Here is a 14,433-nt window from a genome sequence, read left to right on the forward strand (position 1 = left end):
AACAAATTTGTTGCAATTTTTCAAAGCCAATTATGATATCTCCTTATTCCGAGGTATTAAAATACTTTGATTTAAAACATAGAAGAGCATTAATAATAAAAATGACTGAAATAATCTTTTTTTTAGTCTATTGAGTTGTTGGTTTAACATGATCATCTCTTCTGAACAACTCTTTCCCTCACACATCCATTTCTTTCTTTAAAGAAACACACTAAACAGCCAATTTATGCCTATGGGCCTTGTCATGTTAGTGGCATTGCTGCTGTCAATGTTAAAGAGGTTAACTGGAACCGCCAGTATGGATGTAACAGTGATTTAATCAACAGTTAGCTACGTTTCATGCCTCCCCTTAATGCATTCAGCTAATCTTGGGGGTATCCCCATTGCTCTGTCAAGCGAGCTGTGTCATATCACGCTGCAGCGAAAATCCACAGCCGGGGGGCACAGTCTCCTGCCTGTCTAAAAGTCACTGTAACACCCTCTGTCACACAGAATGTTTGCATTTCTCAGAAGTGATAGTTAGACCACAGAATAAAGGGCATGGCTGTGTCAGTTTGAATTTGAATATGAGCCATCAGCCAGCCTTGTGCTTTTCTGTCTTTCTCCTCCTCTGCAAAGCTTCGCCAGCCGTGTCAAGGCAGAGAAAAGATAAATAGCCATTGGCTGCACAAAGAGGAGAGTGGAAGGACCCTTCTCCAAGCTTGTCTGATTCATCCCAGAAGTCTGTCTCTTCACCAAACTACCTACTCCCTTCTTCTATTTATTGGTTACACCTGGGTTGTTTAGTGGCAATTAAGGAGCTAATTGTTGAGATTTCTGAGGACTGGGTATTATAGTAAAAAGTAAAGAGCTAATGGCTAATTGCCCAAGCAGCTGCTAGTGTTTATGAAGGAGGAGCGAACATGCCAGGAGATCTACCAGGCGTAGACAGCAATGAGAACTAGGATGTGTGTGTGTATGTGTGTGTGTGTGTGTATACTGTGTGAGGTTCGGGAGGCTCGGCATTGCTGTGGATCCCAGAGATGGATCACTCTGGGCAGCTGCCAGTTGTGCAAGACAACGTGGAGAATAAAAGCTGAACTCAGAAAAGTGTCTGCATAAATAATAATAACCTCCGATGGCCCATGGTGCTATATCTCCAAGGAGTCCATTGCATTCAGTGTATGTGATGGGTATATTCCAATGTTTATCACACCCCCCATTCTTCCACACACCCCACCCATTCTGCCAGACCCCCTTTGGGCTTGCAGTGCCTCGTGGATGACAGTTAGCATGTGGCGGAGCTCTCTGAGGTGGAAGGGATCCAGGCTGCTGGGTTACTGTGCCAGCTTCACCAAGCTGGGATTTCACCCGCATTTCACAGTGTCTGCCAATGGCTGAGACTGTGAATGAAAGCTTTTGAAACAATGTGCGGTTCTGTATTGTCAGATCAGTGGGCTTCAGCAGTGGTTAGATGCAGCCTTAGGTGATTTGGCGTCTCTTTGAAAAGAATCTCAGCAGCCATCTTGGTCACATGAGATGAAAAGGAAGTGCTAATGTGTATCCAACTGTACACTCCTAAAGCAGAAGATGGCTGAGGTGAAGAGTAGGAAGAGGAAAAGTAATCACCAAAGATGTGGTCTGAGTTTAATTAGGCTTTTATTATTCTTTTTGCAACTGCTATGATTTCAGGTAAAGAAAATGGAGCTATTTTGGATTTACCACCAGGAACAGGGTTTTTAAGGGGGCAGCTTAAACATTGTCTGTTCCTCCCATTAGTTATGCTGAGGAAAACTCCACAATAGTACCGTTAAAACCGTTTGATTGACAGGCACTCTCTTTCTCACTGTGCAGACAGAAGTGATTAGCTTAGCAACAAGAACGAGGAAGGAAGAATCTCAAAGTTAAGCAATACCTTTATTTAAAAGATTATGTCCTTTTATTAGGCTAACCTCCAAAACTTAATATCTGTAATGAAATAACATAATTTTAGTAGATCCAATTAACCTCTGTCTCGACCCCCTTAGGGCTTCACTTAACATAGATTCAACTAAAGGTTGTCTTGACTGCAGCACTGCTCTAGGTGTTACAGTTTAAGTTCAAGACCTCTCTGTCATGATCTCTATATTCGCCATTTATGGGAAATATATTGCGTTATGGTAAACTGATCCATATGTGCTGGGTCGTGTAACATATAAAAGGGGACATCAAAGAGGGAGCCATTTCGTAGAATTGCAGCAGTTATGGAGGAAGGCAAAAGCAAAAGAGCACAGAGGGGAGGTGTGTCTGCACTCAGCACAGTGTAGCAGCAGCCTACTTAGACTGCTCATTTATTCTGTTTATAATAGCAAAGCCGATGATAAATGTCCCGCAGAGTGCACATGTGCTAAAATATTCATCAATTGGAGTCCCCCTAATTTGCGGAGGTGGAAAACCAATAAATTCAAATGTGAGCGGCAGTCATGATATATTTATATGAATATGCAAGACCATGGGCAGGACATTAAGATTAATCTGGCATGTGTGCACTTTTAACCAGTTCTAATGTAATGTCTTGTGTTAGATGGAGACGTGTGAGAGGAAGGTGAGAATGTGGGGAGACAAAGTGGGCTGAGCTCACATGAAGGGCCCTGATGGTAGTTTAACCACAAGTTCTTTAATGACGTTTCTGAAATTCTGGCGTTAATGTGAGCTACCAAAAAATCATAACATTCAAAACTCTCCCTGATTAAAGGGAAAGTGGGAAACAGCTCTTTCCACTTCACTTTAATTTCTAAAACATGTACAATAACATAAAAACTGGCTCTTAATGTTTTGGTTTTGGAAAAATTTAATTTGTCATTATTGTGGCATCAGATCCTAAACCACATGGTTTGAGGTACTACTTGATTGGCCTGTTTTCGTAAAATCAGCACAAAAATGATCTCAACGGCGGCGGCGGCGTCCACAGTTTTCTGAATTTCCTCTGATTCTCCTGCTCCATTTCCTTCCCTTATCTTTGCCCCACATTGTTCTGTGCCGCGCTCTCTCCTACTCTTTTCTTCTCATTGTTTTTCTCTGTGTGTGTTTTTTTCTCACCCTTTCTCCTAAGGTGTGCAGGGGCCTGGAGGAGGAGGAGGGAGAGGGAGAGGAGCTGGTGGTGGTGGGGGGGGTTCTCTACTCACATACCCTGTAGAGCCGCTCTCTCCTGGGGTAAGGATGACAGGAAGTCAGCCAGATGGCACAGAGCAGGTCTGCAGTATGTGACCTCATCTCTGGAGAGGCAGCTCGCAAGGTGAAGAGGGAGGAGGAGGAGGAGGAATCCTAAGAAAGAGAGAAGGAGGTGAGTAGATATATAAAAAGATGCAAGGAGAAGAACCAACCAATCCTTTCATATATCAGTATTAGGCAGTCATTTGTTTTAACCAAAGTAAACAAGACATTCATCTTGCTTTTAGGGCTCTTATACACCAATTCAATGACAAGAGCAAGTGGTAATGGCAGACCTCCTGCTGTGTCTCCTCACATCAGCAGCGTTGGGGAAAAAAACTGCTCTTGAACACACCGCAAAGACAACTTCCAACTACCGACTCCAATGTGTACCTTATATGCGCGTGCAAGAGGCCAACAGACCAACTTTACTATGCAGAATGGAGCAGGAAGCTAGAAATTATTCAGCAAGGTAAAAAATGTAAACAAAAAAATGTTTGCACCAAGTCAGGTGATTATTGTTTCAGTTTGTATGATCCAACATGCCTCCAGCTCATTTATAGGCTGTTTTAATGTGTTTAGACTCCAAAACCTGTGTTTCAATTTAGGCTTTTTACGTACCAAAAATTCCCACCGTTAAAGTCACTTATAATCAATACAGAGATGATTTATGACACTAAACAACAGAAAATCTGTGATCTCTCTCTGACGCACCCGACTGCAACTTAAAATGACAGAAAATAGAAAAAGAGCAAAGAGGTTTGACAGCACTGACGGTGTGTTACAACCGAAAAGATGAGAGACAGACGGTCACAGATGCTTCAGACATTCCCGATGGCCCGATTGTTGGCTTGGTTGTGTAAAAGCCGTTGAGTAGTTTCTGTGAAACCACTGGTTCTCAAATGTGTGGTTGGACACATGGTGAGCAGAAGTAGGTAAAAGATTTGGAGGTGAATTATTAAAAATCTATTATTATATTAAAAAAAGTTTACTGATGCTGGCCTTTGTTTTAGTAAGATCTTCTTGGATCCTTCTTTATTGTTCCTCTTTCTGTCATTGTTGAGGAACTTAACTGAAAAAGTTAAAGCACCAGTGGTAAAGCCAAAGTCTTACATCAATTTCCATATTTCCTCAAAAACGTGGCCAGGGATGGAGTTCAAATGAACAAATAGAGGCTTGCCTTTAATACTGGCCGTGGCTGGGAAGGAAGGGAATGAAAAATGCTTTTTAAACATGTTATTCAACTGGAAAAACATTTGTTCATTTGTAAACTGCTCTGGATCAGTCCGGTAAGCTGTTGCACACAGAAAGGAATGCACATAGTTCACAACTGAAGCTAGCTAAGAACAGGGTTACCATCCAATTCAATTCAAAAGGGACTTTAATATGATGTGATGCAGAAAGTATTCCGGTAAGCGTGTTGTCACAGTTTGACAAGCTGGTAGTTTGTTAGCCTTATGGCTAGTTCGTTTATTCAACTTCCTGGCAAAACACAGTACTGTCTGTCTCGACAATCCACCACAAAACTGAAACTTTTTCAACAAACTCGAGAAAAGATGTAAAAAATGGAAAAAGTTTGTTTGTTTTTCACAATTGTCTGGATTTGTACACCATAGTGGACTGTATGTACATGTATATACTGGAGTCACATTTTGTGAAATACTTTTGTGAAGCCCATCATGTGGTTTTGAGGGCTGCGCGCCTACCTGTGTTATCAATAAATCAGAGCCAAGGTGACAGAGAGTCGACGATCACCTCTGCCATGCTCCTAACTTTTAAGCAGGTAGTTTTAAAAACCATAAGACAACTGGGATGAACGGTTCACCGATCCATTGACTGTTGGACTGAGGCTCTCCCTCCCCTAAAGGGGCGATCATACTTTGCTGATTGGTTGTGGCTTTATTCTCAGCAGGACACCTCCAATTTGAGATTGAAAGCTGTGTAATTGAACAATGTTGGTAAAGCTGAAGGGGGTCGGAAATATTTAATACATGAAGTGTGTGTTTCACATCTAAGCAGTTTGCTTCTGTTAAGTTAAACTCTGTTTGACCCATAAGTATAGTTTATTTGACGTGATCTGAGATCTTTTAATGACGGTCTTCAGACAAATGCTAATTTCCTTTGATTCTCAGAGCTCATCTTATTCACTTGGTTACTGTTTTAATCATTCTTGTTTGGCTAAACGGTTACTAGCACATCTGTCTGTGTTTTGACAAACTCGGAACATAGATTTACATCTGATATTTTTACACTTTTTTAAAATGATATGCTATGAAATACATGCAGTACATAAATGACTGGCTATAATACCTCTGAAATATTTATTTTCTCTTCAACATTTTTCACAGATCATCTCAGACATTTAGGAAACAAATATACCATGGCTCAAACATCAAAAGCAAGCTTCCATCCACTGTCCGGTTCTCCAAATTCAATCCTGTCCAGAGTCGGTACAGCAAAACTGCCAGTTTGGTGACCTGAAAAAGACACAGCTTCATTTCACCCAGCTGGAAGTCACATCACAAGTTAACAGCTCCAATTTGTTATTGATATCCTTGGTGTAAAGGGGAAAATACATTTACAAATTTCTGCACTTATTATTAAGATTCCCATGCACTCACTGATTTGCTCATCACATTGCACAAAGTTCCATTTCATGCACAACTCCCAGTCTGCTCCAAACCAACCACGCTCCCCTCCCTCTGCCTGGGGTTGTCTTTGATCTAAATTTGGCCTCAGCAGAAGACGTACACAGTCATTTTCATATGGAGGCTTTGAACACACTGATGGTGGGCTCTTTGCTGCTGTACTCACTTTTATCCTCCGAGCCCTCTTCCCCTGGAACCCCGTGAGCATATGGCAAACACCCCTCACCGTAGTTTCGTACAGCAGGAGGGGCCGCCCACTCTTAACATTCCCATTCCCCAAGTTGTTCCGTCACTGTGGGTTTAGAGATATTTGAAATTGGTTACATTAGCAGAGCTATGGCAGTGATGCTTACGAGGCAAAGTTTGTTTTAGTAGACTCAGGAGGCTTTGAGTGTCAGCGAACCTGAAAAATGAGCAGCATAAAATTAAATGTGGTAAATTGATATGTTAATCTCCCCATTTCCTCTGATCTGGTTTCTGTTTTGGTGGTCATCCAAGTCAACCAACAGATGACAAATAAGTTCTGATATTATTCAGTATTAATTATCTTTGATATCTTTGGCTAACTGGATTTGCTGATCTGATTTTTCATTATTGGAACATGAAGATCACCTTTCTCGCTCTGGTCTTTCACTCTGCCGAAAGAGAAAGCTGCTCATTGTTTGCTAACACAGAGCTACTGTCTTTTGGTTTCCTCTTCATGAACTGATTAGCCGTCTTCTGCTGCCAAGAAGTCGTTGAAGAGTCAACGACCAAAGCAGATGCACTGTATCACCAAGCCGATGTGGACAAAGAGCTCAGACTGAATGAATACCTTTTGAAAAACGGCGTTCCCTTGATGCTTTCAGAGGTTTCTGTCTGAGATCTGTGTTTCTCCAGTTAGGGTTTTGTGTTATGGGACAAAGATTTAACTGTCACCACTTACCACAAAGCAGTAAATTAAAATTGAGACTTAATTTAGAGGGGAAAACAAACTTAATTTTGTTTCAGTTAATGCCAGTAAACAGTCATAATCATTTGGAAATTTTATTTACATGGTTTGGGATAAAGATTCCCGTTGTTAAATTGTTTCCCTACAAGTGTTGTTACATTTTAAGTCCATGAACAAAATGCATGTGTTCTCCTGAAGGGGATACAGCACTTATCTCATTACCATTTCTTAAATGTTCACAGCCATTGTCTTCCTGTACAGTGCAAACACCATGAAGTACTCATACAACCGCTGCCGGGGTTGTTTTCATGCTTTTATCTTAAATACATTCTTTCCAGATTGTTCAGCCCTAGAAACTGGTAATTACCATATATTATCACCTCCACAAGCTTCACCACCAGGGTTGCCATGTTTGAGGTAATTATATCACTCCCAAGTTGTCTGTATAATCACTTAACAGAAGAGGCAGCCCTATAGTTGTGAATGCTTTGACACAAACATAGAAATGTTTAAAGTCTTTCCTCAGGGACACATACATCTCACCTTTTTAAACAGGCCTTACTGCCTCTAACTCTCTTTGCTCTTAGTGATTTTAATTATTTTAAATTATTTTTGTTGTCGTTTTTGTAAGGTGACCTTGAGTGCCATGAAAGGCGCCTGTAAATCAAATGTATTATTATTATTATTAGTATAAAGGAGAGTATTTGGAATTCACGGGAATATTTGAGCTGTTGGGTGTTATTTTCACTGATAGCTGTTCTTAGAGTGGCCTGAGGGTATTTATTATATGCCTCAAGAAAAAAAATAAGACTGATATACACTAACTTGACTACAATAAAAGGTTTGTATGGAGGAGACACACATTACTTAAAGTATTATTGGCCACTGAAAGTAGTATAAGCTACATAAGTTATATCACACGGCACTCTTACATTCTATGAATTAAGTTCATGTCATTATCACACACAGTCACACATGAAGCAAATGTAGGTTTCAGTGTCATGCCATGTGGATCTGCCAAACCCTCTTTGTGAGGGTAAGTTGTTTTCTTTCGACTTATTTCTAAAACTTCTGTTTTAAGGGTTCCTGCAAAGTTAGAAAGTTAGCTAAACCATTAATATTAATTCACATCTGGTGGCCTTCAGTCCGCTACAAATGTAGTAACTATGACAACATCCTTGTTTCGTAATTTAAATTAAAAACTCACTGTGACAGTGTGCCACAGTGATTCATTAACTTTCACTAACGGTATTTTTCACATACTGTAAAAGATTTAGATATATTCACCTTTTCGATTTGTCAATTAACTGAACACTGAAAGTCTATCTAACGTCTAAACTTACAAGTTAACCTCACCCTCACCCGGGGCCCATTTGAGGGTTTTAGACTGTAAACAGCACACCCATGTTGAGACACATCAGCCTTTTTCCGTGCACCACAGACACCATTATCATTCCAACGCTTATTTCAGCTGACTGTGATATTGTTCTTCATTTCCGTTTTTGGTGTTGTCTGTTTCCATCGCACCAGCTGTTGAGTTATTTATAACTGTGGTTGCTGATCTAAATAAGCTTGTAATTAGGCAGCAATGCTTTTGAGGAGATATCGTCTCCTTCCCATCCATCCCTCCCTTTTGCCCTCACTCTCAGTCTTTCTTTCTGCTGTCCCCTAACACACGAGGAGACAAGTGGGAGATAAAGGGGAGGCTTGACTTCACTGAATAATTGAAGAGATTTTTTTTTTTTTTACAAGCTCACTATCTGACCCCATAAAGACGACATATGGAGCGTTATCAGAACTGAACAGAAATACTCACATGCACATCTATGCAAATGCACCATAGGTGTCAGGAGGTCACTGACTGAACTGAAAAAAGCCTGGAAGGTTTTAACTGGCTCGAGCTCGCAGCATCTCGCTCAGCATGGTTACATGCACAATCATGTCGAGGTATAGTTACAGCTCGACATATTGTCATTATCCGAGTATACATACATGAGAGCAAAGTTAAATCATTCTGTTCATTCTTTTGCGGGAGATCATCGCACATCTATAAACACAGCTGAATTCACAGCGCACACATTGTGGAGCTCTTGTCAGTCTTAATGAGCTGATTTACAGTCACAATTTCTTATGAGTTTAGCCATCAGACTCAAAAGGAACAGAAAAGTATATGAATGAGAGCAGCTTTTATTGGGAAACTGGCTTTATTAGCATACACGTACGCCTATTGATTTTACAAAAAACTGGAAAAGATGGAACTTTGGAGCATGCGTGTAGCCCCTGGGCCCATTTGAGTCTTGTTGAGCATATAAATGCAGGAGTGATTCAAAGCCCAACCGCATTATCAGGGTGTGTTAGCTCAGACTAAAATGTTTACATGCATTTTAAAAGTCCAGTTTTGGTCAGATCAACACAATATTTTAAATCTGTTCTAGTGTCATGTAAATGTGCTTATTATCAGCATGCCATCAACATGCTAGAACCAAACTAAGCTACAGTTGTGGCATCAACAGCAGAGGAGCTTCCTGTGTATAACCCCCATGGTCCCCATGCCTGTAAGCTGCTCCCCACCACCACCACCACCACCTTTCCCTTATGAGCAGCCCTTTACCTCATGCTAATTTCCAACTTTCAAAGCTTGTAAACTTCATCTAATTATACACAAGTCGATAGACTCCCTCGCCCAGATTTTTGGCAGGTTGCAGTGTTAATTTATGAAAAACAAATCTGAAATATGCAGATGTCTTTTGTTTGAAGCAGCTGTTTGGTCCCGTTGCCAGGTTTCAATCAGGCGATCTCTGGGGAGGCCTGCATGTGCGATCTGTGGCCAAGGCCCCCTGTTTGATGTCTGACAGGGTTGGAGGGACAAGGCCGAAGTGTGGGTGCTCACCCACAGCCAATTTATAATTACTGTACAGTATGTGCATGCAATTAAACAGCTGACTGTTGTTTTTCTTTAACAATGACATAATATTGCATAAAATGTCTAGTCATTTATAGCAATGATCAGAAATAGTAAGCTAAAGTGTAATGTTTAACAAAATTGTTATTTTCCAGTTCCCTCCTTAATCCGAAACTAAATCATATATTGATATTTTGTCCAACTTTTTTCTTAGGAAGGGCCTCAGCTGGACACATAAATCCAGGAACCCATCAGCTGTTGTCACATAACTTAAGCCTCTGGGGGCAAAGGCCAATATCGCTGTGATTCTGGCGTGGCCAGCAGATAGCCAAATGACTTAAAATAGAAATCTAGAACAGGACTTCCTGCTCTGTGAGCAGGTCGTTTCTGATTGCAGACAGATTTTTTTCTTAAAACAGCCAATGAAAATATATATTTTAGTCAGATCATCGCCATTGATTGTGTTATTTTACTTTTATTCAAGCATCTGCTCACACATGATTGGTCGATACTACTTAGGAATGGAAAGCAGAAAGCTTCCATTACCAAAGATCTTTTATTCTGAATTAGTTTTGGTCATAATTCTAAACTTGTTTTATTATTCACTTTCAACTCATGCAGTATCAGATAGAATGTCTCATGTTTGTTCTCACAGTGCACTCTTCTTCCTCCGTGGATCCAGCAAAGCAGATCAGTGCTCTTCTTTCTTACAAAATCCAAGAAATAAGTGAATCCGGTAATGACCTGCTGTATCACATTTGCTCTGTTTTATCATGTGAATTAAAGGATTTGCCTCAAAGCTGAAAAAAACCCACAAAGACATAGAAGATGCAAAGTTCTAACTGTCGAGATGCCAGGGCACATTTACATCGACCATGTTCTGACAAACGCTGTCAGCCGTATTCATTGCTAATTTATGGCCCTCATTAACTGACGCGGAACACACAAAAAATGGGAGCAATTATCATTTATCTTGATATATTATTTACTAGGGATCATTTTCCTGCTTGGTTGGGGTCTAGAGAGAGAAAGATGGAGGGGAGGAGGAATGAGAGTGAGGTGGGGGGGACCACAGGGGTTTGGAGACAGCTGGCACGAGAGAAACAGAGACACAAGACGAGAACGACAATGTGATGAAGGTTTTTGATGGGAGGGGGATTTTTTTTTGTTGTTTTTGAAAATTTCTGCCTTAATCTCATGTGTGATTGGAGTTTGAAAATAACAAAGAAAAACAGACAGCCGCACTTCTTGCGTCTGTCATTTCTGCAAATTGAATTAGACAAATAAACCCCCGATTCAGGGATACCTGATGCCGTTTTATTCATCTGTATTGTCCACACATGCAACTATAAAAAGTCTACGGGAATTCAGTGTTGTAACGTCTTCATTATAAAACACACTACATGCACGATAAGAAATGGAAAATCTATGATAATAGAGCACTAAGTTGCTTTTAGAGCCCTAACATTTAATCAATATATGGAGTAAATGACACGTGGAGCTTTCTTGATAAGAAACAAAGAAAAATTTGACTGATCAGCTCTCAATTGATTGGTGCCCTCTCATTTACAGTGTGTTGTCACAAACCAACACATTCTCACACCCAACTTGTCACATGATGCTTGTTCCTGAGCATTACCTTTGAAAATATTTGGTGCCCCTTTTGCACAATTTTTGGTTGCAAAGAGAACTAATATACATATGGATGAATCGTCAGCTTTATCTTTATCTTAAAACTAACTTTCAATAAGTCAGCATTTGACATTCATGCATAATCCTGCAGAGTTGTCTGAGCCCAGTGACTGGACTTCAGATGTCTGTTTTGCTTTTTTGTAGTTGGTGTTGATCTCTATAAGTCTACTGCCTCTAGATACCCGAGGGAAGACATGATTCAGGGACAATTCCATTTTTGAAGAGAACACAAGACATTTTCTAGAAATGTAGCATTAGTTAGTTACCTTAAAATAGATGTATTCATAAAAGGAAATCACAAAAAATCCATTGGATTGTTCTTATTTTTCTACGTTTTTAATCTTTTTAATATTACAAGTCTGGCGCAGATTTGTTTGTATCATTAACTAATGTATGTCACCAAAGCAATCACTTTCAAAGATGCTGTAAGCTAATATTTCTTCTTTAGAGATAAATATGGCTATAGATGCTGGAATAACTTTTTACTTTGCTGTGTTATAGCCAAGTTTTGGTTGAAAAAAAACCCTTTAATATCCATGTCTTTATCTGCTGTGTCGTTGCTGCATGTGCTAGCTGTATTAGCATCCAGGGATTCATCATGACGTCTCAGGTGTTCGGATCTGTCCCGCTTCTGTCCTTTGTCCACTGTTCCTTCCTTCTTTTGAAATCCAGATTATTTTCAAATATCATGGTGCATTGTACACTGTGTTAGCATTGGTCATCAATGACTATCAACAACAATGTGCTGTTTAAAGTGGTCTGCAGACTCTCCTCACTTGGCATGTCCCGGGGTAGATGTGCAGACCCACTCCAACATTATTGGATTTTAATGGTAGAATTGGACCATTGACCATTTTTTTATATTTGTGATTCTATCCTGAATCAATTACTTCTTTAACGTTAAAATCAGGTTCGCATTTAATCTTTAGACCTTTTATCTTTATCTTTAGACCCCTAACTGTTAAAACTACAGGGTAAGGTATATTAGTCCAGTGCTCAGGTCTCTGCACTGGCTTCCTGTCGCTCAGAGAATAGACTTTAAAACAGCTCTGCTTGTGTACAAGTCTCTTCATGGTCAAGCGCCAAAGTACATCTCTGACATGTTAGAGCCATATGAACCAACTCGGGCTCTGAGAACCTCAGGGAGGGGTCTCCTGCTGGTGCCCAGAGTCAGGACGAAACAAGGTGAGGCTGCATTTCAGTTTTATGCCCCTAAAATCTGGAACAGTCTTCCAGAAGATGTGAGACGGACCTCAACTCTGACAATGTTTAAATCCAGGCTGAAAACAGTTCTATTTAGCAGTGCATATGACACATGAAAGTATTTTATCTGCACTCTTCACTTTTAAATTAATTAATTAATGATTATTTTTTATATTTTTCTTTTTCCCCCTCTTCTTTGATTGCTTTTAACTGTGTTTTAATTTTTATCTTTTAAATGCCTTGTCTTTATGTAAAGCACATTGAGTTGCCTGTGGTATGAAATGCGCTATATAAATAAAGATGCCTTGCCTTGCCTAAGGTTTAGATAAACATTATGGTTTTGGGTAAAACTACACCTTTGTACTGCAGAAGCTTCTTTGTTTTCCACGCCATTCCAGTGCAACGGTGATGTCACCAGCATTGAACATCTGGCTTTGGTCTTGAGATGCTATTTGACGACCCTGCACGTCAAAAAAGAACACTGGCTGATGAAACATTCATCCATATATGACGAGTTGGGAGACCTGTTGTCCCAAACCTGATCACTCAATGTCATGCTCATAATACAAGTCTGGCTGATAGAATGTTTAGTATTTTGATGATTTATTATCACATTAATTTTGACATCAGTTTAATTACCAGGTAGAGCCCATACTGGCAGCTTAATGGACATTTACACTGCAGTTATGTTGAGCCTCTGGGCTCAAAGTGAAAGCAAATCTGCTGGGTCACTTTACAACAAGACACTTTCACATTAAGTAGAGTTAAAGGTTTCAGAAAAGTGTAATCAAAGAAAAAACAACTGATAGAACCACGTCTGTAGTGGAGACAGGCTCCTTTCAATGAACAAATGTCCATAATTTTGAAAAATATAAACAACGTCAACGTATGGAATACATGTTCAAAATAATGCTAATTTTCAGATACACCATCTTTCTGGGAAATTGGCTTTTCTAAGCAATGTGAATTACTATTTCACAGAAGCTGTAGGGAAAATGATGAGAATGGACCAAGTCCATTTCCTTTTGTCCTCATCACACCAAAAAGCCAAATGGTATTCATAGAAACTTCATAGAGATTGCACCATATTTAACTCTATGAAGGCTTTGTATGCATGTTTTGTTTTCTTATTCTACACCCTTTTACTGTCTTTGCTTTTCATATGATTTTCTCATAATTTGATCAGTCAGCGTCTTTTTATCCAATTTCTACCAGTCTGTTCACTTCCTGCCTTAAACTGTTTTTTATTTTTCCTTCTCTGCATTCCTGTACCATCCTTTCTTTCCCTCTGCAAGTTTTTTTCTCCTTTTGTGTTTCGGTGACAGATGCTTAATTGAATGATGAATGTCCCTTCATTATGCCCTAATTGAACTGCCTTTTTTTTTTTTTTTTTTGATTGGCTGGCGCTTGTGCAGCTGGGCCCATCTGATTGGTCGGTGGGATTGTGTCGAGGGTTAGGGGTGGGGTGCTGGTGCGGTTGCGATTGCTGCCAGCCAGTGGCGGCTGGCAGGAGGGGCAGCGCTACTCTCCATCTGTCTCCTCACACACACACATTCACAAACACACACAGATACTAGTTATGAGCAACCCCTACCCATCACCCCAGCCTGTATTCTCACCTCTCACACAAGGGAATGATATGAGCGTGACAGAGTGCACATGCTCTTGTGAATCCTCATAAATTATGCAAATGCCTTGTTTTGAAGGGCCAGATATTAATTAAAAGCATTTTTGGTATTTCGGTGTTGACATTTTGCCCTTGTGGTCTTGTCCTTGTACTTTTGTCCATCCTGATGTTACTCAGCTCAACTCCTTCAACCCACCTCAGCACCCCGCCCTCCTGCTTCACCTCTTCCACCCAAGCAATGTCACACATGCACTCAAACACG

The sequence above is a fragment of the Odontesthes bonariensis genome, chromosome 2, assembly GCF_027942865.1.
Source record: "Odontesthes bonariensis isolate fOdoBon6 chromosome 2, fOdoBon6.hap1, whole genome shotgun sequence".
Classification (NCBI taxonomy): domain Eukaryota; kingdom Metazoa; phylum Chordata; class Actinopteri; order Atheriniformes; family Atherinopsidae; genus Odontesthes; species Odontesthes bonariensis.